This window comes from Bos taurus, chromosome 3 (genome assembly GCF_002263795.3).
Source record: "Bos taurus isolate L1 Dominette 01449 registration number 42190680 breed Hereford chromosome 3, ARS-UCD2.0, whole genome shotgun sequence".
Taxonomy (NCBI): Eukaryota; Metazoa; Chordata; class Mammalia; order Artiodactyla; family Bovidae; genus Bos; species Bos taurus.
The window spans coordinates 46,061,583-46,085,865 of NC_037330.1; the positions used below are offsets into that span (position 1 = coordinate 46,061,583).

General features: G+C 38.5%; 1 protein-coding gene across 1 annotated transcript in view; it reads left to right on the forward strand.

Annotated features, from left to right (window-relative positions):
- The window catches only part of DPYD (dihydropyrimidine dehydrogenase), a 922,445-nt gene that overhangs the window by 653,246 nt on the left and 244,916 nt on the right, over positions 1-24,283 (forward strand).

The window sequence follows — 24,283 nt, forward strand, 5'->3', positions numbered from 1 at the left end:
CCCATTGTATATTCTTGCATACTTTGTCAAAAATAAAGTACCCATAGGTGAATGGGTTTATTTCTGGGCTTTCTATCTTGTTCCATTGGTCTATATTTCTGTTTTTGTGCCAGTACCATACTGTCCTGATGACTGTATTTATAATATAGCCTGAAGTCAGGAAGCTTGATTCCTCCAGCTCCATTCTTCTTTCTCAATTCTATTTTGCCTATTCGGGGTCTTTTATGTTTCCATATGAATTGTGAAATTTTTTGTTCCAGTTCTGTGAAAAATGCCATTGGTAATTTGATAGGGATTACAATGAATCTGTAAATTACATTTGGTAGTATAATCATTTTCACAATTTTGATTCTTCCTACCCAGGAACATGGAATATCTCTCCATCTGTTTATGTCATCTTTGATTTCTTTCATTAGTGTCTTATAATTTCCTGTGTACAGTTCTTTTGTCTCCTTAGGTAAATTTATTCCTAGATATTTAATTCTTTTTGTTGCAATGGTGAATGGGATTGATCCTTAATTTCTCCTTCTGATTTTTCATTGTTAACAGAAATGCAAGTGATTTCTGTGTATTGATTTTGTATCCTGCAACTTTGCTAAATTCACTGACTAGCTCTAGTAATTTTTTGATACTATCTTTAGGGTTTTCTATGTACAGTATCATGTCATCTGTAAACAGTGAGAGCTTTACTTCTTCTTTTCTGATCTAGATTCCTTTTATTTCTTTTTCTTCTCTGATCGCTGTAGCTAGGACTTCCAGAACTATGTTAAATAATTGTGGTGAAAGTGGACGCCTTTTGTCTTGTTCCTAATCTTAGGGGGAATGCTTTCAGTTTTTCACCATTGAGAATAATGTTTGCTGTAGGCCTTTCATATATGGCCTTTACATTGTTGAGGCAGGTTCCTTTTATGCCTATTTTTTGAAGAGTTTTAATCATAAATATTACTGAATTTTGTCAAAGGCTTTTTCTGCATCTATTGAGATGATCATATGGTTTTTATATTTCAGTTTGTTAATATGGTGTATCACATTGATTGTTTTCCATATATTGAAGAATCCTTACATCCCTGGAATAAACCCAACTTGATTATGGTGTATGAGCTTTTTGATTTGTTGCTAAATTCTGTTTGCTAAAATTCTGTTGAGGATTTTTGCATCTATGTTCATCAGTGTTATTGGCCTGTAGTTTTCTTTTTTTGTGTTGTTTGGACTTCTGTGTTTCTAGTTTGTTCCCTCATTTGTGCAGTATTTCTTTGCCTTTTCATTTTTTATTTTAAGTTATTGTGTTTGAGGTCTCTTTTTCCCAGGCTTCAAAGAAAGTTGAATTCTTTCCTCGAAGAAGGTTGAGTTCTTTCTTCCTTTCGGTTTCTGGCCTCCTAAGGTTGGTCCTTGGTCTGTGTGAGCTTCACATAGGTGAGATTTGTGCTGCGTTGTTCTTTGTTTGTTAGTTTGTTTTTCCTCTGATGGGCAAGGGTGAGTGAGGTGGCACTCCTGTCTGCTGATGATTGGGTTTGTATTTTTGTTTTGTTTGTTATTTAGGTGAGGCATCCTGCACTGGGTGCGACCGGGGGTGAAGTGATGCCCGGTCTGATATTCAGGTGGTTTCCTTTTTGTGAGTGCTCACCATTTGATACTCCCTAGGGTTAGTTCTCTCCTAGTTTAGGGTCTTAGAGTCAGTGCTCCCACTCCAAAGGCTCAGGGTTTGATCTCTGGTTAGGAACGAAGATTCCACAAGTGTTTTGTTATGGCATTAAGGGAGAATAAAACAAATATCCAAAATTAAGAAACCAAAGATGAACCCCAGACAAATGGCAGTTACAAAATCAGGCAAATAATAATTAAAATAATGGAATATACATATATACCCATGAGCAAAATGAAAACAGTCCAACAAAAATAAAGTACAGTAGATTGATCTGGCAAACAAAGGAAATCAAAAATTATATTTACAAATTAAGAACAAAACTAACTTAAGCACAAACTGGAAAACAAAACTAAAGCAAGGTGTCAAAAGTGGAATAAAGCAGTGAAAACAAAACAAACAAATGTGTTGAGAGGAAAGGAAAGAAAGAAAATAAAGAAAGAATAGATATGCAAATAGAGCTAGATGAAGATTTATATACGTTAAAGATTAATTGCAAGGCAAAAAGAACAGTAGGAAAGGCAAATGAAGGAATAAATGTAGAAAAAATAAAATAGGTTAAAAAATTAAAATTATAAAAAAGAGAAAAGAGAAAAAAACAGAAGAAGAAAGAAAAAAGGGGAAAAAAAGGCAGAGGTTTATAACAACAATAGAAAGTGTAACTGAATATACATATATACCCATAAGCAAAAACAAAATAATCCAACAAAATAAGTACAATAGATTGACCCAGTGAACAAAGGAAACCAAAAATGGTATCTACCAGAACAAAAATAATAAAACATAAACTGGAAAACAAAACTAAAGCAAGGTGCAAAGTGGGGAATAAATCAATGAAAACAAAACTAACACATATGTTGAGAGGAAAGGAGAGAAAGGAAAGAAAGATAGAATAGATATTCAGAGTTAAAATGCGGTAGATAAAGAAGATTTATATATGTTAAAGATTAACTGCAAGGGGAAAAGAATAGTAGGAAAAGCAAACAAGGGAATAAATGTAGAAAAAAAAATAATAGGTTTAAAAAATTGAAACTGGAAAAAGAGGAAAACTCCATAGAACTGCAAAAGTCCAACATAGAGGCAGAGGTTTCTGACAACAGTAAAAAATATGACTGAGGAATAAAAAAAAAAAAAAAAGTTCAAAAGGTTAATTGGATTTCTTAGTGCCAATAAAATTGACATCTACAACAGAGGAGGGAAAAAGGGGGAAAAAGAAAAAAAAAATCCAAAAGAATCTACAGAATAAGTCAAAAAATAAGAGTAATAAGTGTTATTCTTGAGTTGCTGCTGTCAGAGTCCTTTGCCACGCTGGGAATCACAGTCCACCTAAGATGCCCTCGAACACTGTACTGACCTCTGGACCTGCTGTGGGGGCTACTGCTGCTAAGTCACTTTAGTCGTGTCCAACTCTGTGCGACCCATAGACGGCAGCCCACCAGGCTCCCCTGTCCCTGGGATTCTCCAGGCAAGAACACTGGAGTGGGTTGCCATTTCCTTCTCCAATGCATGAAAGTGAAAAGCGAAAGCAAAGCCGCTCAGTCATGTCCGACTCACAGCGACCCCAGGGACTGCAGCCTACCAGGCTCCTCCATCCATGGGGATATTCCAGGCAAGAGTACTGGAATGGGTTGCCATTGCCTTCTCCAGCTGTGGGGGCTACTCAGATTCTAATCTGGTCCTAGTCCTGTGTTTTCTTGCCTCCAACGTCCACAGCTATCACAGCTAGTGTGCTTTCTTTTATGGGAGCTCTCAGTGGCCTTTTATATGTTCCATAGATACAGAGTCTGTTTAGTTGATCGTGTGAATTTAATCTGCAGCGTGTACAACTGGTGGGAAGGTTTTGGGTCTTCTTCCTTAGCTACACTGCCACTGGGTTTCAGTTGTGATTTTATATCCACCTCTACATGTGGGTCATCCACTGGGGTTTAGCTCCTGAGGCTGCCCTGAAGGGCTTGAGTTCCAGGTATGGAGGTGGTGCAGCTGCTTGGGTCTCAGGGCTTCTGGCAGGACCAGGTACTCAAGGGGGGTTGGCGGCTAGGGCAGCAGGAAATATAGTGCTCTAGAAGGGGATGGCAACCAGTATTGGCCAATACGCTTCATCCAGTATTCTTGCCTGGAGAACCCCCTCTCTGACAGAGAAGCCTGGCAGGCCACAGTCTACAGGGTCACAAAGAGTCTGTCAGGACTGAAGTGACCCTGTGCCCATAAACATAAGTTTTTTTGTTTTTTTTTTTGCCTGTGGCACCTCTGCCCAGGTGACAGTTGAACATGAAGGTAGTGCAATTGCTTGGATTGCAGGGACCCTGGCGGTGCCAAGTGTTCAGGGACACAAACTGCCTCTGCGGCAGGAGTTACGGCCCTATCAGAGTCTTTTTTAGAGCCTCTTGTAGCTGGCAATCAGAAGGCCTCTTTGGCCAGTCTTTCTCAGTAGTTCTGCCCGTTCAGGGACTTAGAGGGATCCCTTGCCTGGGGTCCTTCTCTGTAGATCAGAGCATCAGGCACTTAAAGGGGCACTCTGGGTGGGGTCCTACTCTGTAGTTCAGTGCGTCAGGCATTTGATGGGCCAGCCTCTCTATTGTTCAGCTGCGATGCTAGCTTGTGGCAAGAGAGAGAGGTGATGGCTCCGCCCTCTACACCCCGTGACTCTACAGTATTGCCTTACTTCCATGGCTGGCTGGCTTTCCCCAAAAGGCATTTCTCACCACTATCTCCTCTCTCACATCCTCTCAATCTGTCACTCTGCAGTCAATTGCAGCTCTTGCCCTGTGTTTGCTCCACAATCCCTAAACACCAGCTCCCAGCCGCTGGCGCTTCCAGGAGACCTGTGTTCCTGCCCAGTATATGTATGGCTGCATCAAGGACTGTCTGATTCTTATTCCATTTAGGCTGCCACATATCAGCTGTTTCACTCGCAGCCTTAAATGTTTCTACTCTGACTCAGACAATCGCCCGGCTGTGAGGATCTGACTCCTGCTTCATTTCCCCCACCTGCCGAGGGTAGGTCCAGTCTTACCAATACTCGTGTTTTTTCCCCTAGTTCCTTCGGCATACCAAGTTTTGCGTGGTTCTATATATTCTTTTCCACTGATCAGGTCCTCCTGTCTGCTCTCAGCTGGTGTTCAGCATGCACTTCTGTGTCTGAAGGTGTATATCTGATGTATCCGTGGGGAGAGATGTACTCCACATCCACCTACTCCTCCCCCATCTTGTTCTCCTCCCCAAAGTTATTTTCTTAATAAAGGTGGATATTCAGCTAATGCTATACCATTCTGTATCTATGTCTGAAAACACAGATGGCACTATCACTTAATTTGTAACAAAAATAAAATGTCATGATGCTTTGGGAGAGTTAATTCAGTTTTTGGGTCTCGTCTTCATTATCCTACCTGCCTACCTACCTTCCTATTGCTTCCTTTATTCCTTCTCTCCTTAAATCTCAATGTGTGTGCTTAGTCACTCAGTCATGTCCAACTCTTTGCTACCCCATAGACTATAGCCCACCAGGCTCCTATGTCCAAGGGGATTCTCCAGGCAAGAATACCTAAACATAATCCATTTGAACATGAGTGTGAACATTTGCAGTTTTAGCTACTGATGACTGATCTCATATAAAATACAGCAGTATATAGTTTTCTAAGAAAATTGAGTCATACAATAAGGTTAGTGTAAGTGAATCACTTGGCTAAGAATTAGTCTAACTTTTAGAAGCTTTTTACTAGCTAACATCTGCATCTCAGTTTCCTGTTATCCTGTTATACATCAGTTCAGTTGCTCAATTGTGTCCAACTCTTTGCAACCCCATGGACTGCAGGATGCCAGGCTTCCCTGTCCATCCCCAACTCCTGGAGCTTTCTCAAACTCCTGTCCATCAAGTTGGTGCCATCCAACAATCTCATCCGTTGTCCTCCCCTTTTCCTCCTGCCTTCAGTCTTTCTCAGCATCAGGCACTTTTACAGTGAGTCAGTTCTTTGCATCAGGTGGTCAAAGGATTGGATGTTCAGTTTCAGCATCAGTTCTTCCAAAGAATATTCAGGACTGATTTTCTTTAGGATTGATTGGCTGAATCTCCTTGCAGTCCAAGGGACTCTCAAGAGTCTTCTCCAACACCACAGTTCAAAAGCATCAGTTCTTTGGCACTCAGCTTTCTTTATAGTCCAACTCTCATATCTGTACATGGCTACTGGAAAACCCATATCTTTGACTAGACATACCTTAGTCAGCAAAGTAATGTCTCCGCTTTTTAATATGCTGTCTAGGTTGGTCATAGCTTTTCTTCCAAGGAGCAACTGTCTTTTAATTTCATGGCTTCAGTCACTATCTGCAGTGATGTTAGAGCCCAAGAAAACAAATCTCTCACTGTTTCCTTTGTTTTCCCATCTAATTGCCATGAAGTGATGAGACTGGATGCCATCTTCATTTTTTGAATGTTGAGTTTTAAGCCAGCTTTTTCACTCACTCTCCTCTTTCACTTTCATCAAGAGGCTCTTTAGTTCCTCTCTGCTTTCTGCCATAAGGGTGGTGTTATCTGCATGTCTGAGGTTATTGATATTTCTTCTGGCAATATTGATTCCAGCTTCTGCTTTATCCAGCCCAGCATTTCAAAGCAGATACATTACTTTGCTGACTAAGGTATGTCTAGTCAAAGATATGGGTTTTCCAGAAGTCATGTACAGATTTGAGATTTGAACTATAAAGAAAGCTGAGTGAAAAAGAATTGATGCTTTTGAACTATGGTGTTGGAGAAGACTCTTGAGAGTCCCTTGGACTACAAGGAGATCCAGCCAATCAACACAGCAAATCATAGTACTTATGTACTCTGCATATAAGTTAAATAAGCAGGTGACAATATACAGCCTTGATGTACTCCTTTCCCAATTTGGAACCAGTCCATTGTTCCATGTGCAGTTCTAACTGTTGCTTCTTGACCTGCATACAGATTTCTCAGGAGGCATGTCAGGTGGTCTGGTATTCCCATCTCTTTCAGAATTTTCCACAGTTTGTTGTGATCCACAGAGTCAAAGACTTTGGCATAGTCAATAAAGCAAAAGTAGATGTTTTTCTGAAACTCTCTTGCTTTTTTGATGATCCAGTGGATGTTGGCAATTTGATCTCTAGTTCCTCTGTCTTTTCTAAATCTGGCTTAAACATCTGGAACTTCTCGGTTTACATACTATTGAAGCCTGGCTTGGAGAATTTTGAGCATTACTTTGCTAGCATGTGAGATGAGTGCGATTGTGCGGTAGTTTGAACATTGTTTGGCATTGCCTTTCTTTGGGATTTGAATGAAAACTGACCCTTTCCAGTCTCATGGCCACTGCTAAGGTTTTCAGATTTGCTGGCATATAGAGTGCAGAATTTTCATAGCATCATACTTTAGGATTTCAAATAGCTCAACTGGAATTCCATCACCTCCACTAGCTTTGTTTGTAGTGATACTGCCTAAGGCCCATTTCACTTCAGACCCCAGGATGTCTGGCTCTAGGTGAGTGATTACACCATTATGGTTATCTGGGTCATGAAGATGTTTTTTGTGTAGTTCTTCTGTATATTCTTGCCACCTCTTCTTAATACCTTCTGCTTCTATTAGGTCCATTCAATTTCTGTCCTTTACTGAGTCCATCTTTGCATGAAATGTTCCCTTCATATCTCTAATTTTCTTGAAGACATCTCTAGTCTTTCCCAGTCTATTTTTTCCCCCTACTTCTTTGCATTGATCACTGAGGAAGACTTTCTTATCTCTCCTTGCTATTCTGTGGAACTCTGCATTCAAATGGGTATATCTTTCCTTTTCTCCTTTGACTTTCACTTCTCTTGTTTTCTCAGCTATTTGTAAGGCCTCCTCAGACAACCAATTTGCCTTTTTGCATTTCCTTTTCTTGGGCATGGTTTGATCACTGCCTTGTGCAATATCGAGAACCTCTGTCCATAGTTTTTCAGGCACTCTGTCTATCAGATCTACTCCCTTGAATCTATTTGTCATACATAATACTAGGTATACATAATACTACGTAATAGAAGCTTGTAGTTATCAAACTCACAACTATGATATAAGATAATTTGAAAGTGTATTTATGTTTCAAAAATAGAGTAAAATATTTATTTAGTGTCTATTCATGTATACTGACTCAAAGGTATCTCTTACCCTTACCTGTTAGTAACCAGAAGAACGCTTCTCAAGTGTCACTTTAATTCACAATTAAATGCTGGAAATAATAAATACTGGACATGTAACAACAGACTGTTTCCAAATAGGAAAAGGAGTACGTTAAGGCTATATATTGTTACCCTGCTTATTTAACTTATATGCAGAATACATCATGAGAAACGCTGGGCTGGAGGAAGCACAAGCTGGAATCAAGATTGCTGGGAGAAATACCAATAACCTCAGATATGCAGATGACACCACCATTACGGCAGAAAGTGAAGAGGAACTAAAGAGCCTGTTGATGAAAGTGAAAGAGGAGAGTAAAAAAGTTGGCTTAAAGATCAACATTCAGAAAACTAAGATCATGACATCCGGTCCCATCACTTCATTGGAAATAGATAGGGAAACAGTGTCAGACTTCATTTTTCTGGGCTCCAAAGTCACTGCAGATGGTGATTTCAGCCATGAAATCAAAAGACGCTTACTCCTTGGAAGGAAAGTTGTGATCAACCTAGACAGCATATTAAAAAGCAGAGACATCACTTTGTTAACAAAGGTCTGTCTAGTCAAGGCTATAGTTTTTCCAGTGGTCTTGTATGGATGTGAGAGTTGGACTGTAAAGAAAGCTGAGTGCCGAAGAATTGATGCTTTTGAACTGTGGTGTTGGAGAAGACTCTTGAGAGTCCCTTGGACTGCAAGGAGATCCAGCCAGTCCATCCTAAAGGAGATCTGTCCTGGGTGTTCATTAGAATGACTGATGTTGAAGCTGAAACTCCAAAACTTTGGCCACCTGATGCAAAGAGCTGACTCATTTGAGAAGACCCTGATGCTGGGAACGATTGAGGGCAGGAGGAGAAGGGGACGACAGAGGAAGAGACGGTTGGATGGCATCACCGACTCAATGGACACAAGATTGGGTGGACTCCAGCAGTTGGTGATGGACAAGGAGGCCTGGCATGCTGCGGTTCATGGGGTTGCAAACAGTTGGACATAACTTGAGTGACTGAACTGAACTGGAAATATAGTTTAAAATGTGCATTTTCCCTGATTACAAGGCAAAGGGAAATTTACTGGATTTTAAATTTGCTTATAATATAAATAGCTCTTATAAGTCCAATATGGGTAATTAGAGTTAATGTCTTAACCATAAAACTGAATGTATGTAGTATCCAATTTGGTAGCAATTCCATATCCTAAAACATATTTTTGTTAATGCTCATTCCTATTTATGCAATTTTAGCAAAATTCAGATATATAACTACTTTTCTTCTTTTCCCTTATTCTCTAATAGCTGTTTTAGGCTATTAATTTCATCCTGCCATAGTGCTCTGAAGTCTCAGAAGTAACATTTAAAAGTTGTCTGTTACTCAACTTGGGAAACATTTTCTTTAATTTATCACACTTAAACAAATTGTTAGCTTTAATTAAATGTTAAATAAAACAAAGGCATAAATTAAAAAGCATCTTGGGTATGAAGAACTGATATAATAAAATTAACCTAAGCATTTATAAATTATACCTCTTTTCTATAAAGATTGATTCGAACATAATCAGAAGAAAATTTTGGCAAAGTTTAAAGAAATTTAATTGATGGAGAGTAAATATATGACTCTTAGATAATTAGCAAAAGATTATATAAAGATGCTTTATGAAAGCATGCTATATTTAATGTAATTTGACTTTTTTGTGACTATTTTTTAATTGAAAGTTAATTGCTTTACAGAATTTTGTGGTTTTCTATCACACATCACCAAGAATCAGCCATAGGTACACCCATATCCCCACCCTTCCAAGCCTCGTTTCCGTCTCTCTCCCTATCCCACCCTTGTAGATTGTCACAGAGCCCCTGTTTGAGTTCCCTGGGTCATACAGCAAATTCCCATTTTACATATGGTATTGTTAATTTCCATTTTACTCTCTCCATACTTCAAACCCTCTCCTTTCTCCCCTTAGACATAGAGAACTGACCTTTTTTTAACTTAGTAGTATGTAGTTTTTCTCTTTTCTAACTAATACCTCTTTGGAAATGTACAACCCCAAATCACTGCAGATGGTGACTGCAGCCATGAAATTAAAAGATGCTTACTCCTTGGAAGGAAAGTTATGACCAATCTAGATAGCATATTCAAAAGCAGAGACATTACTTTGCCAACAAATGTCCATCTAGTCAAGGCTATGGTTTTTCCGGTAGTCACGTATGGATGTGAGAGTTGGACTGTGAAGAAGGCTGAGTGCCGAAGAATTCATGCTTTGAACTGTGGTGTTGGAGAAGACTCTTGAGAGTCCCTTGGACTGCAAGGAGATCCACCCAGTCCATTCTGAAGGAGATCAGCCCTGGGTGTTCTTTGGAAAGAATGATGCTAAAGCTGAAACTCCAATACTTTGTCCACTTCATGTGAAGAGTTGACTCATTGGAAAAGATTGGTTGATGAAATTGCTATCCCCCTACAATGACAAACCACAGAATTGTTGTTGATTTTCATTCAACAGTTTGTTCTCACCTTGCAAGTTTTTAATATTCATCCTTAATATGATATTACCGCCCACTTTGATGTTCTGGATTTTCACTAGCACTCCTATACCAGAGGTGTCTCTTCTCTTTCAGATTGATCTCCCTGCTTGCACTGTGTCTTATCCTACCCAACCCATAGACGTATATGGAATTATATTTCAAAAACATGGATTTAACTGTATGGCTTTTCATATTTTCTGATTGCTTAAAGGATAAGGCACAGACACTTTAGGAAGCTGACTCTAAACTCTCATTGAACAGTTTAGTCATATCTCCTCTCTGTTCCCTTCAAAAGCAATAATTTAGATGAATTTTTTCTATTTCCCATCACACCATGCATTCCTATGCTTTAGAGGCTTCCTAGGTATTCTTTATCCATGTGTTTCTCCAGAGGCCCTACTCTAGTTGTTGCCACATTGTGAATCCTTCAAGACTCCAGTCTTTCCCCTCAACCCCAAAGGCATACACTTTAGAAGTAAATAAAAGTAATCACTCTGCCACTAATGTCCCACCTTTTTTGTACACACTTCAAAAGGAAGGAAAATTGTTTGGAGTTCTTTTTATGTCTGTTTCTTATTCCAAAATGAGACCATTCATAAAGTCTTCATGGTTAGCTGCAGGGTGATTGCAAATGTTCAGAAAGGTTTATATTCTATAGTTTTTTAATTCCCACAAACACTGTATTGAGCAGGGAAAGGAAAACGTAAGAATAAGACTATTGCATTTGTGATTCCAACTGCCCCATGTTAAAATCTAGGAATATTAGCAACTGGAAATGCATAAGTAAAGTCTTTTTGTAATGCTGAATTCTGTCCTTGCCCAATATTCTAGAAAGCTAATTATTTGCTGCAGCATGTGAATGTTAATTGTATGATCCAGTAAGGTTTACCACACTTATTTTTAAGTGAAAAAATGCAAAGTAGAAACTATCTAAATTTAGCAGTCCTTTGGGTACTTTACATTTGTTGAATATTACAAAAGTAAATACTTATCTCTTTTTAATACTAATATGATTTTGTGCATCAAGCAACTTGAAGATTTTTCCCTCATGCAAGGTTCATCAGCTGTTTTATCAACTGTGTAGGCTGCAGGCACCTTAGTAAAGTTGAGTTGGGATAAATGAAAGATCCTTGTCGAATTGGTAATCATGCAGGTATTCAGAGTGAAAGGGAGATCCTATTTTAATTTAATTTCAGTACTTCAAGATATTTTTTCTTATGGGCTGTATTACCAGTCTCTGTTTACATATCTATCTTTTAAGAAATCATAGCTACTCTTAATACATTTCAAATCAAGCTTCCCTATACCTAGGTGATATGTATTACTTCTTTCTGCAAGGGCCTCTTTAATAATATGATATCTTGCTTATTATGACATATTCAAATGCTAAATCATTTATAGACACATAATGACATATAATAATCCCAAAGGGCATTTATATATTCTCTTGTCTTTGACCAATTTTTAGTGCCCTAAGTGATTCTGATTGTACTTGAGGACAAATTAATACCTTATTTTTTAAAATAATTTCACAATTCATGGAAAGTTTTAGGTTAATTATTGGGGATTAAATAAAAATATTATTTATTTATACTATATAATCCATGAAGCTAAGGACCTGCCCCACCCAAAGCTCCTTTCTAAAGTAAAATTATCAAAGACAATATCTTGCTGTCAGAAAAGTATGTGTGCTAGATATCTTGACCACGATTCATTGGAATAGATTTTGTATCCTGAGCAAAAAAGTGACCACCTACAGACTAAAGAAAGAGAATAGCAGGCTATCAGGGAGTCTGGTGTCAAAGGCAATAAGGCACTCTATATTTGGTGCTGGCTAACTATCATTTAGAACTCTTAATTGTAAGAAACAGAAACCGATTCTGGTCTCAGAAGTGAAAAGGAAATTTATTGGAAGTATACAAGATGTCTAAGAGAACCAGAGAAGGCAGGAACGCCAGGCTTAGAAGAGGGACAGAAACCAATGGATCCAGAAAATGGGCAGCAAGGGTTTTCCCCATAATGCAGCCTCTACCAGGGCTGATATCAGCCACCGGTGCCTTTGTTGGGCACTGTCAGGAGATGCTGCACCACACACTACACAAAGACACGTCAGCCAGTTTTCTGATTATGAGATTGGAAATTTGGGCTGGAACAGAACAGCAGTTGGCCATGCGTAAAACCGTATTATTGTTTATTAGTTGACAGAGAACAGGGACAGAAAAATTCTCTCTTCAGTGGGTTCCATATTGGTGATACTTTCTGTGTCCCACCAAAACTTCATGCAATGAGGATTTAACAAAATAAATGGGAAGGGTGCGAAGTAGGAGGAATGGCCAAAAAAAAAGAATTATTCTGCTTGTATCTGAGAATCTTCTGTGTGGGTTTGGTTTTGAAATATATAGATTCTGTGGCAGATCATAGCAAAATTGAATTGGAGAACCAAAAAGGCAATATAGGAAAAAATAGAAAGGGAGTAGAAGTAGAAATGAAAAAATAGATACTGAAAAGTAAGAGCAAATTCATTAATATCACAGAATTTCTAATCCTAAAAACCATAGACACCAACTCTTAAAGGAAAACAAGAGAGTAAGAGCTGCTTTTTGTCACTGATTTCACCAAAGTGTCACCAGAGCTGCTGTGTGTCCTACAGACATGAAAGATGTCCCAGACCCCAGAGGCCTGGCTCTTCCTTTGTCAAAAATATTTCCTTTACCTTCTTACTTCCCCATATATACTTGTAAGAAGCCTCCACAATGGGGTGGGAGGGGGTAGGCTCACTATGGTTCCTTTCCTTTACACTTGAAAGACTTTAGAATAGAGAATCTTCTTTTTACACACATAAGTTCATACATACACACACACACAGCCTGTGTAATGTATACTCTTATAAACCATGAGTATGAATAGATAAGTATATAAAAATTAAATTGCATTCAGATTGCTCAAAATTTGGGAGAAAATATAAAATCCATGAATTTCCTTTCAAGAGTTTGTGAAAAACCACACTTCCTATGGGTCACGTTCTAAATCTTCCCCATCCCATATTTTTACACAAAAACTTTTGAATAAAGTCACCCTTCTTTTAGTTATCTCAAAATCTTTTTCAGCTCGTAGAGTGAAATCAGTCTACTGTACTGGCAAGACAAAGACCTAGCTAGGTACCTCTTCCTAGCTCTCATAGCAGCAGTAGGAAGAAATCCCTTAAGGAACTGTACCAACTTGTTATGGATGCATTCCCTTAGCTGAAACCATTCATTGCCAAGGGATTGCAGTTTTCTCTGCTATGTTATTTAAAATTCCCTCGGCAATAATTCCTTCTTGCTTGGATTTCATAAAGTTCCCAGAACAGAAGCATGACTTCCCTAGACTCCCTTCAGCCTAAATGTATCAGCATTATGGGTGCTCCAGGGCAGAAGGCGGTTTTATACTAGCCTCCTCCCTGTGTCGGTTAATCATTCACACCAATACGGGGTTATAAAGATACTGAGGTTTTGTGCTTCTGGTTGTTTTTAACTCTAGCATTCAGAAATGTGGACTAAGTGAATAGACCAACAGATGTATAAAATATCAATTGTTACACTGTTTACACTAATGTTTTGCATTAAGAAAACAAATGTCAACCTGCCTGAAGTCTGCAAAGAATAAAAACTCCTTGTTATACACTTAAATACTCACTTGCCCTTATCTAAAATGAATCCACACACAGTAGTGCAAGTGACTGCTGGCATTTCATTACCTACTGAAGCCTTTTGAGTGTGTTCTGAACAGTGATTGGGAAGCCTGCTGAGTTTCAGTTTGGCTCAGCTCGCCCACAGTTTTGAACCCCTACTGGTGGTATCAGCAAAACATATGCATAGCCTATTTTTCCATAGAGTAAGATTTTTTCAAGTTACTCTGAGTAACCTCATTAAGAAACTATGGACAACACTCTTTTTGCATGATGGACAATACTAACCTTTGAATTCACAAATAAATGACACCCCACATATAAGGAAAGATCAAGGTCTTTGCAGGGCCTCAGCATAAATAATGCTGAAAAGAATACGCCATTTTCACAAATGTTTTAATATAGAGGATTTTGAAGCATCTCTATTTCTATGAACTATCGCCAGAATATGGTTCTCAACGTGCATTTGTTTGCCTATGAAGATAGACATGGAGCCTGTGTCATTCTTGATTTGGGTGGGGAGAGGGATGATAAAAACTAAAACAAAGGAAGTAGTGATGGAAATACCCAGCATAGGCAAAGGAAAATCATTGTGAAGCAGAAGGCAATGACTGGCTGTAACTGACCGACAGGTCACGGATCAAGTATGGGTGCAAACAGGGCAACTGCAGGTCAACTCAGGCAAGACTCAAGGAGATCTTATCCAGAAAGAAGTGGGCAAAGGATAAAGTCCAGAAATGCAAGAGTTCAGGCAAGCAGAATGGATATGAAAGCAAAAGCAGACTTTAGGATAGAATATTAGAGACCCAGTGCACCTGTAGGAAGTTTACAAAGGTCTCTTCATGACATTATTAATTACCATTACTTTCTTTTATCAACAAGAGACATGGCAGTGAGGTAAGGACTGGCATATACTCCGATTCCCCTGGCTGCACCCCCTGATGGGTAGACTTGGCCTTTCAGACACAAAAGTACCATCTACTTTATCCATAGATTTCTGCACAGTCATTTCCAGTGTCCCACATCACAGCAATGACTCTTCCAGCAGATTCTGAATCAAAGATGAAGTAGCTATCTACACTCTCCAATGATGACTCTGAACTGTCTGAATGGAGGACACCCAACCATTGTCTGCTACTATTCCCTTAAAACAGTCTTTTTCAGGAGAAAATTAGTCCTGGTTCTTGGTATTGGGCCTTTTCTTACTCAGGAGTATATATATTGTCCATTGTTGAGTAAAGTGGCTTGATTTTTTTCCAGGAGCTTCCAGGAAAGCTGAGGTTGAGATTTGTTGGGATTCCATTTAGTTTGCCTGAGTTTCTCTCAGTTAGACACTCTGGGGTCATTTGGGTGAGTTTCTTTTCCTTCTTTAACTTTCTTAGAATTTACCCTAATCCTATCACAGAGAGAATTTAAATCCAAGTAAGGAATTGAAGCCTCTGGGAATCAGGCAGATAGATGGAATTAAAAGTGCAAAAGAGTTCTGGAGGAGTAACACCTGTGGAAAAAATAGGCAGGACTCAGGATTGAAGAAGGGGAGCAGTCAGACCCGGAAACAGATATGAGAAGAGTCTTCACCAGCCCAACAGAGAACTGTAGGGCAGAGATGGCCGACTAGAGGAATCCTGCATTGGATGGAATGGCTGGGTCCTTATACCAAGATTTTGCTGTCCATTGCCTGAGGCCTCCCCAAGAGGACCCTGACCCCAGTTTATAAGCTGAAGGTAACTTGGAAAGGTGAGCAGTTGGCTCACCACACTGCTGCAACTGAACATAAGTCTTTTCCTGAAGGAAGGTCTGGGTGGTGCCTGACTCAGTCTATCAGAGTTGCCAGCTTCTGTGTGTCTTCATAAGAACATTTCAGAACCCAGTTAAGTCACCTTGTGTATCTATTCATCTGTTCTTGCGAAAGATTAGACAATTTTTCAACAGTTCAAAAAGTTGATCCACTTACAGAATCTGAGTTCAGCTTGTTTGTTTTGGTATAATTTGGGGTTCCTAGAATAGAGGCTCAAGGTATTTGTATAATAAGACAGCAATAGTGCTATAAGGAAGAGTTTCCACAAGACATTCATTGGCTAGCATAGCACTGTGAGCAGGAGATGTCCATTGGCCTGATTAGTGATCAGATATGTCTTCTCCAGCTTTATTGCCTTAGTCAGTAGAAGCAATGGATTTATAGTTGGATTAAGATAGGATCAAGATAAATCAAAGAAGTCTGAATCTGCTTCCATAGGAGCAAATTATGGAGGAGAAAATTTGAACAGTTTTCAGAGCTGACCTCCACATGAACAATTGCCATTTGGAACAATGAAGTGAGTTGGTAGACCAGAGGGTCCTCAGATGAGATAAAAATAATGACTCAAAGAACACTTATTTCTTAAGAATTACATATAAATAGTCCATGGCAATTTTCATCCATCTGTTAAAAGTTTAAGGTTCTGAAACTGTGTGTGGGGATGGGGAAAAATGACACTAGAGATATCAGAGGAATCATATGCTAGAGAAATGCTGTATGAATGGAAGAAAAAATAGCATTAAGCCCTAGTCACAGGGAATGGTATTTAAAGTAATACAAGTTCCCTTTAACTGACAAAACTGTGTGTAGACTTCCCCAGCAAACCCCAGAGACCACTAACTGGGTCTTGAGGCAAGGTTAGGGGTACACACTCTGGAAAACCTTCAATATCCTAAAGATTCAGACAGAAAGGGCCATGGGCAGCCTGGGACCTCAGGGAGATTCTAATGTATTGCGGGGCCCAGGAGGGCACTGCTGTCTTGAAAGCAGTTCACTACCTGGTAGAGGACAACAAAAGACTGCTTCCAAATTCCACTGGCTTGTGGAGCAAGAGCTACGGATATCTCCAGCTTATTTTGGCTCCTTTGAAGGGAAGGGGCAATTGTTTCCTTTCTCACTGTGGAAAACTGGTCCACATTTAGGAATTCTTCATTCTTTTGTTCAACACAGTATTTATTATCTTTAGTATCTCAGACTTTATAGAAAGTGATCAGGATAAAGGAGTACGATATATCCCGTAACAGACTGATAGTCTAGTAGAGATGAAAAAAAAAAAGATTATAAAACACCGTAATAAATGAAGTAATAAAGACATATTTGGGGAGTATTTAAAAAGGAGTCATTATTTAGTAATCCATCCTGTGTTGAGGTAGGAGGGAAAGGGTTATTATCCAAGGGACAAGAGATAAAGGACATTCCAGGCAGGAGAGAAAGGCCCAAAGCTAGACTCAGAATGGAGAAGGCTGTGTGTGCCTGGGGAGGAGAGAACACACAAGCAGTTAGTTCTGTGCTGTCTTCAACTTAAGGCACAGGGGACATGAAGGAAGAAAAGTATACCTATAAAATATTTTATACGTATATACATGACATGTATATACACTTATTGTATGTTCATATTACATGTTTGTTATATCCTCCCATCAATTATGAAGTGTTTTATTTTGTTTTGTTTTCAAGAATGGAGATAGTGTATATACATTTTTAACACCATTGTCTAACATAATTCATAGTGCCTGATATGGTTATTAGGTTACCTTGGACCAATAATTTTATACTCCCAATTTTCTTCTAAGTAAGTACAAATGAGAAAGTCAATGTTAATTTATGCAATGTGAGCTCTATCAATTCAACAGTATTTAAGTGCCTACTCTGTGCCAAACGCTGTGCTACTACGTGCTTTGAAGTGTTCTGAAATGAGAGCATATCAGGATCTCCTTTTTCATACTTAACATCCATTGCATGTATGCTCAGTCATGTCTGACTGTTTGGAACTCCATGGACTGTAGCCTGCCAGACTTCTCTGTCCATGGAATTTTCCAGGCAAGAATGAATACTGGAGTGGGTTGCTATTTCCTCCTCCAGGGGTTCTTCTCGACTCAAAGATTGAACTCCTGTCTCCTGTGTCTCCTGCACTGCAGGTGGATTCTTTACCACTTTAGCCATACATTTTTTTGTGTGTGTGTGGACTGTAATTCCTAGGAGACTCTGCCTTCCTCATCTGACTCATCTTTGTCTCCAGCAGAGGCCAGTTGGAGTGGCTTGTGGTCAGTAAATATTTGTTAAAATGATAGAACCCATATTGCCTAGAATGACCCTGGCTTTAATTTTCTATTTATGTTTAGAAAGCGAAAGTGAAATTGTGAAGTCGTGTCCGACTCTTTGCGACCCCATGGGCTGTAGTGTACTAAGCTCCTCCATCCATGGGATTTTCCAGGCAAGAGTACTGGAGTGGCTTGTCGTTTTCTTTTCCAGGGGATTGTCCCAACCCAGGGATCAAACCTGGGTCTTTTGCACTGCAGATGGATGCTTTACCATCTGAGCCACCAGGGAAACCCTATTTATGTTTAAATACCCTTGAAATTATCTTGGGCTTCCCTGGTGGCTCAGTTGGTAAAGAATCTGCTTGCAATGTGGGAGACCTGAGTTCAATCCCTGGGTTGGGAAGATCCCCTGAAGAAGAAAATGGCTACCCATTCCAATATTCTGGCCTGGAGAATTCCGTGGATTGTACAGTCCATTCGTATTTTAAATGAAATTTGTAGTGGTATAATTTACTTAAAACAGAAAAAACACATTCAAATCAAAACATTGATACATGTTGACAAATGTCTATACTCATGTAAGTACCATCACAATCAAGATACAGAGCATTTTTTAATTTACAAAAGTTACAAAATTTCCTTACACCTTTTCCCATTTAATCTGTCTCCCATCCCCAAACCTCAGTCACAGCAACCAATTCTGTGCTTTCTATCAGCATAGTTTTTCTTTGTGGAATTTCATACAAATGTAATCATATAGCAAATACTCCTGGTGGCTCAGACAGTAAAGAATCTGCAATGCAGGAGATGGGGTTTGATCCTGCAATGCAGGAGATGAGGTTTGATCCCTGGCTCAGGAAGACCCCCTGGAGAAAGGAATGACAACCCACTCCAGGATTCTGGCCTAGAGAATTCCTTGGACAGAGGAGCCTGGCAGGCTCCATGGGGTTGCAAAGAATTGAACACAACTGAGCGACTATCACTTTCACTTTTTACTGAGAATAATGTTTTCTTAATTCTGTCCAAGCTGTTGCATGATTTCTTAGTTGTTTTTTTTTTTTTTTTTTAATTTCTGACTAGTATTCCATTGTGTAGACATGCCAGTTCATTCTACTAATGGATATTTGAGTTGTTTTCAATTTGGAGCTATGTTGAAAAAGTTGCTATGAACTTTTGTGTGCAAGACTTTGTGTACATATATGTTTTCATGTCTCTTGAATATATCTTAGAATGGAATTGCTTTTTAGATTGGTAAGTGTATATTTACCTTTATAGGAAAGTACCAAGTGATTTTCCAAAGTGACTGTACCATCATTGGAACTCTTATGTCAGGAAAACTGGTATAAGAAGGACATATGCTAAAATACAAGTTAACTTAAAACATCTACATTCCTATGCTTAGCTGGAGTAATTAACTCTACCTGTCTTGCTTTATTAACATAGAAGGATAAATACATCACTTCTGCCTGTTATTCTGAACCTGCATCTAGTCTGACAGGTATAAATGAAGTAGAAGCCTTTTATAGTTCTCGTTTACAATTGATGGCTGCATTTTACTTTAGGGGGCAATTTTGCTAAAGAAGATGATGGTTTAGGACATGATAATGGGAAAGAAAATTAAAAAGGTGAAATGGGTACTGAGATTGATCTTCTGGGCCCCAGTTCTCTGTCAGAAAAGTGGACATAATGAAAATTCTAGCATGTCATGTGAATTAAGACTTAGGAGTTCCTTAGTGGAAAACATTTCATAACTGGTAAAATTTTTCAGTGGATTCATTGAAATGCCACCTTCTAAGAAAGCCATTTTGAAAAGAATTGTACAGAGTGAAAATTACCAGGGAAATTGGAGAAAAATGTTTCTTAAAGTCAAAAATTTCACTTGTAATTTAGCTTATCAAGAAATTCTCACAGTCTCATTCTCTAGTGCTTAGTCCTTTGTACCAGGGCACGAAATCAATGAGATTTGATGTCCTAGGTAATTGGTGGAAATACCTGTCCTACAATGGAGAGGTCATCTAAGGGTCCTCAAAAGCAACAGGGTGCATCATTTGTAGAGCCTCCTTCATGTGTAACTAGAGACATACTAGTTACTGGAATTAAAAATTATTATCTTGTGGCCCAGATAGAAAATTAAGCTTTTAAAAACAGCCAGTTTGGGACAATGGAGATTTCTGCAACAGTCTTCTCAGAACTACATTTTTTGCTTTTTGTTACTATCGTTGTTGTTTCTTATTTCATAGGAAGCTATTCCAGAGTGTATTAATTACAGACAGGCATAGATCTGCTCCTCATTAAAATTGTCACAGAGGTCACATTTAGCTCTAGTTTGCTTTTATCCTCTTCTTAGCATATCACAAGCTTAATCTGGTGCTTTTATGTCACATAGTACCCTCAAGACCACCAGGTGCTTTCCTGGTCTGTCATTCAATCCTTAAGGGTTTCATTGCTTTCCTGCTTGTGATAAGACACACCTCCATCACAGGACAACCCATTCTGCTGCCTCACAATTTTCTTTGGTGATCACATAAATGACAAAGGGGTTAATAGATATTAAAGTAGCACACACATATACAAGCAGTTGCTGGGGGAGAGATTACAAATCACAATCAGGGATGGGCATTGTGCATATCTGTAGGAAAAGCCAATAAAAACTTGGTGATACAGGTGAACTTTGTGTGGACTAGACACTTTAAAAGATTTGTTCAGTTTAGTTGCTCAGTTGTGTCCAACTCTTTGTGACCCCATGGACTGCAGCATGCCAGGCTTCCCTGTCCATCTCTAACTTCCAGAGCTTGCTCAAACTCATGTCCATTGAGTTGGTGATGCCATCCAAACATCTCATCCTCTGTTGTCCCCTTCTCCTCCTGCCTTCAATCTTGCCCAACATCAGGGTCTTTCCCAATGAGTCAGTTCTTCACATCAGGTGGCCAAAGTATTGGAGTTTCAGCTTCAGCATCAGTCCTTCCAATGAATATTCAGGACTGATTTCCTTTAGGACTGACAGGTTGGATCTCCTTGCAGTCCAAGGGACTCAAGAGTCTTCTCCAACACCACAGTTCAAAAGCATCAATTCTTCAGCACTCAGCTTTCTTTATAGTCCAACTCTCACATCCATCCTTACATGACTACTGGAAAAACCATAGCTTTGACTAGATGGACCTTTGTTGGCAAAGTAATGTCTCTGCTTTTTCATATGCTGTCTAGGTTGGTCATATTTTTTCTTCCAAGGAGCAAGGGTCTTTTAATTTCACAGCTGCAGTCCCCATTTGCAGTGATTTCAGAGCCCAAGAAAATAAAGTTTGCTACTGTTTCCATTGCTTGCCCATCTATTTGCCATGAAGTGATAGGACTGAAAGCCATAATCTTCATTTTTTGAATGCTGAGATTTAAGCCAGCTTTTTCACTTGTTAGGCTGTTCTTTTTCCATGATTATCAACCATTTTTCTTCAGAATCTTTCTTGATTTGTGAAAAGGCCTTTGTGAATTTCATCCTTTTAGACAGTCTCTGTCATAAAATGTATTTGTTTTTCTTAAACCCAGACATAATCTATAAATTTATGTATATATAAAGAAATCAATTGAAAATCTATGAAATTATCATTTATTCTTCTTCCATTGACACAACAGAATTTTTTGAGTGCCTACAGTGTTATATGCTTAGAATTGGAAAAGAAGTCCAAAACTGTCTTCTTTTATTGACTTTTTGTTGGTGTGGATAATGTTAAAGTCTCGATTTGTCTGAGAGACTGTAGTACCTTTGTATATTTCTTATCCTAAAGAATTTTCAGAGGGGAGAATTAGAAATTGTCTAAAGTTTATTCATCTCAATAAGATTCAGAATATTGGGAACACGTGTACACCCATGGCAGATGCATGTTGATGTATGGCAAAACCAATACAATATTGCAAAGTAAAAAAAATAGTAATAATAAAAATTAAAAAAAAAAGAATATTGGCCTGTGAGGAAGGGCATCACCACCTGATGCTATCTGTAGCAAATGAGAAGATGCAGAGCACTATTCATTGCTTTTAAATCTTAAATATTTTCATAGCAAAAGTGTGAGGATTTTAGAAGTATGTGAATAGTTTCCCCAAAGTATACAGATTCATTGTTTGTATTTATTAGCCTCACCACATTTTTAGTAGTATTAGAATATTTCCCATTATGCCTGTCAAACAAAACTTTGCAACTTACAGAACAGTCATTAAGTTTTATAATAATGTTGGCTAGAAGTTGTTTTTAAAATTCTGACAATCAAATTATTTTTCAGCTTTGTATGAGGATTAGTAAACAGCTAGCTCAACTGTGTATAGAAACAGGTAACATATGTCTTACTCACTATAAACTTAAGGTTAACAGCATAAACCTTACCAATAGAAATATGGTGGTTTAGTTGCTAAGTCATGTCCAACCCTTGCTACCCCATGAACTGTAGCCTGCCAGGCTCCTCTGTCCATGGAGTTCTCCAGGCAAGAGTACTGGAATGGGTTGCCATTTCCTTCTCCAGGGGATCTTTCCGACCCAGGAATTCTTTCCAGGATTCTTCCAGACCCAGGATTCAGGAGTCTTCCCGATCCAAGAGTTGAACCTGGGTCTCCTTCGCTGAAGGCAAATTCTTTACCGACTGAGCTATGAGGGAAGCCCTATTAGAAGTATGCTGCTGCTGCTGCTGCTGCTAAGTCGCTTCAGTCGTGTCTGACTCTGTGTGACCCCATGGACGGCAGCCCACCAGGCTCCGCTGTCCCTGGGATTCTCCAGGCAAGAACACTGGAGTGGGTTGCCATTTCCTTCTCCAATGCATGAAAGTGAAAAGTGAAAGTGAAGTCGCTCAGTCGTGTCCGACTCCCAGCGACCCCATGGACTGCAGCCTACCAGGCTCCTCCATCCATGAGATTTTCCAGGCAAGAGTACTGGAGTTGGGTGCCATTGCCTTCTCTGTATTAGAAGTATAGTGGCAGATAATTCAAGTAAATAAAGGTAGCCAATGGACCATAGTTTAAAAAAAAAAAAAAAACTGAAAAATTTTGAACAAATTTCAAATTGAAATTAATAAAAGGCATTCATCCAAAGTATTCAACTAGTGAGAATCAACAAAGAAGAAAGTGTAACAAATGTTCAAAGTAAACTATACGGGCATGGTGGTCAATAGTATTGAAAGCTACTTAGAAACATATATCAGATTATTAGTGTCTACTGTATCTGAACCAGACAATATTTTAAATTTGTTTCACTAATTCTTCTCAGGCTACCTGCCATGTATTATGCAATTTAAAGATTCGATGATCTTTAAATTATTGGTAAATTCTGCCTTAAAGAGAGCTTTCACAAAGGACATGCAATTTGTATCATCTAGAGTTACTGTCATTTCTAGGCTAAGTCCCATGGAAATTCATAACTTAAAAATGAAAGTCACAAAGATGCAACTGCCTTCATAATGCCAATGCAGTGGTTATAAATATTTCATGAACATTGCATGGGCAGGGGCAGATCTCCATTTTCATGAGTTAGAATTTGTATGGTTAAGTCTCTAGATTTTACTATTCATAATGCACAGTATGCCCTGTAGAGCATTCTATATAGTGCTTTTTTAATATTTATGTTTAATGAAGAAATTACTGTTCTGAAAAGAGAACAAGCCAAGTCAAAGATTTCTTGTTAAAATTATTAGTTTGTTGAATAGAGACAATAACAATCTACAGAAATTACCTCATTGCAATGTCTTAGCACATACGTAACTTTTAGAGTAATACAAGATGACTGATCAAGATACATTAAACCTAAGTGAAAAGGTTCTTTTCTAAAGGTTAAAACATTAGAAATCTAGTCTTAAAAGAATTTGAAAGGTTAAAATGCAAAGAGCAACTTTCTTACATATAAAAATATTAATTACAAATGAAATACTTGCCTCATGTTCCATGGAGTAAATATATGTCTGTATTTTTCTGGGTGGATCTTTAATTTAAAAAAAATAAAGCATTTTAACTTCCTAGGAAAATATTACCAAGTTCAATAATGAATTGCTATTGCATATTTTAATGTAATTTATCAAAGCACATTATCATTACCTGTCAGAATAAATTTTGCACTAAAAGTAATGAAAAAAAGGACTATTGTATGTGTTGAAATCAAAGAATATTACTACTGCTAAGTTATTTTCAATGGAAAGGAAGGTGATTGCCCTCTAAATGATACTTGTCCCATGAGAAACAAGAAGCATGAAAAATCACAAGAAACAGGCTCAGGAAAATGTCTATGCC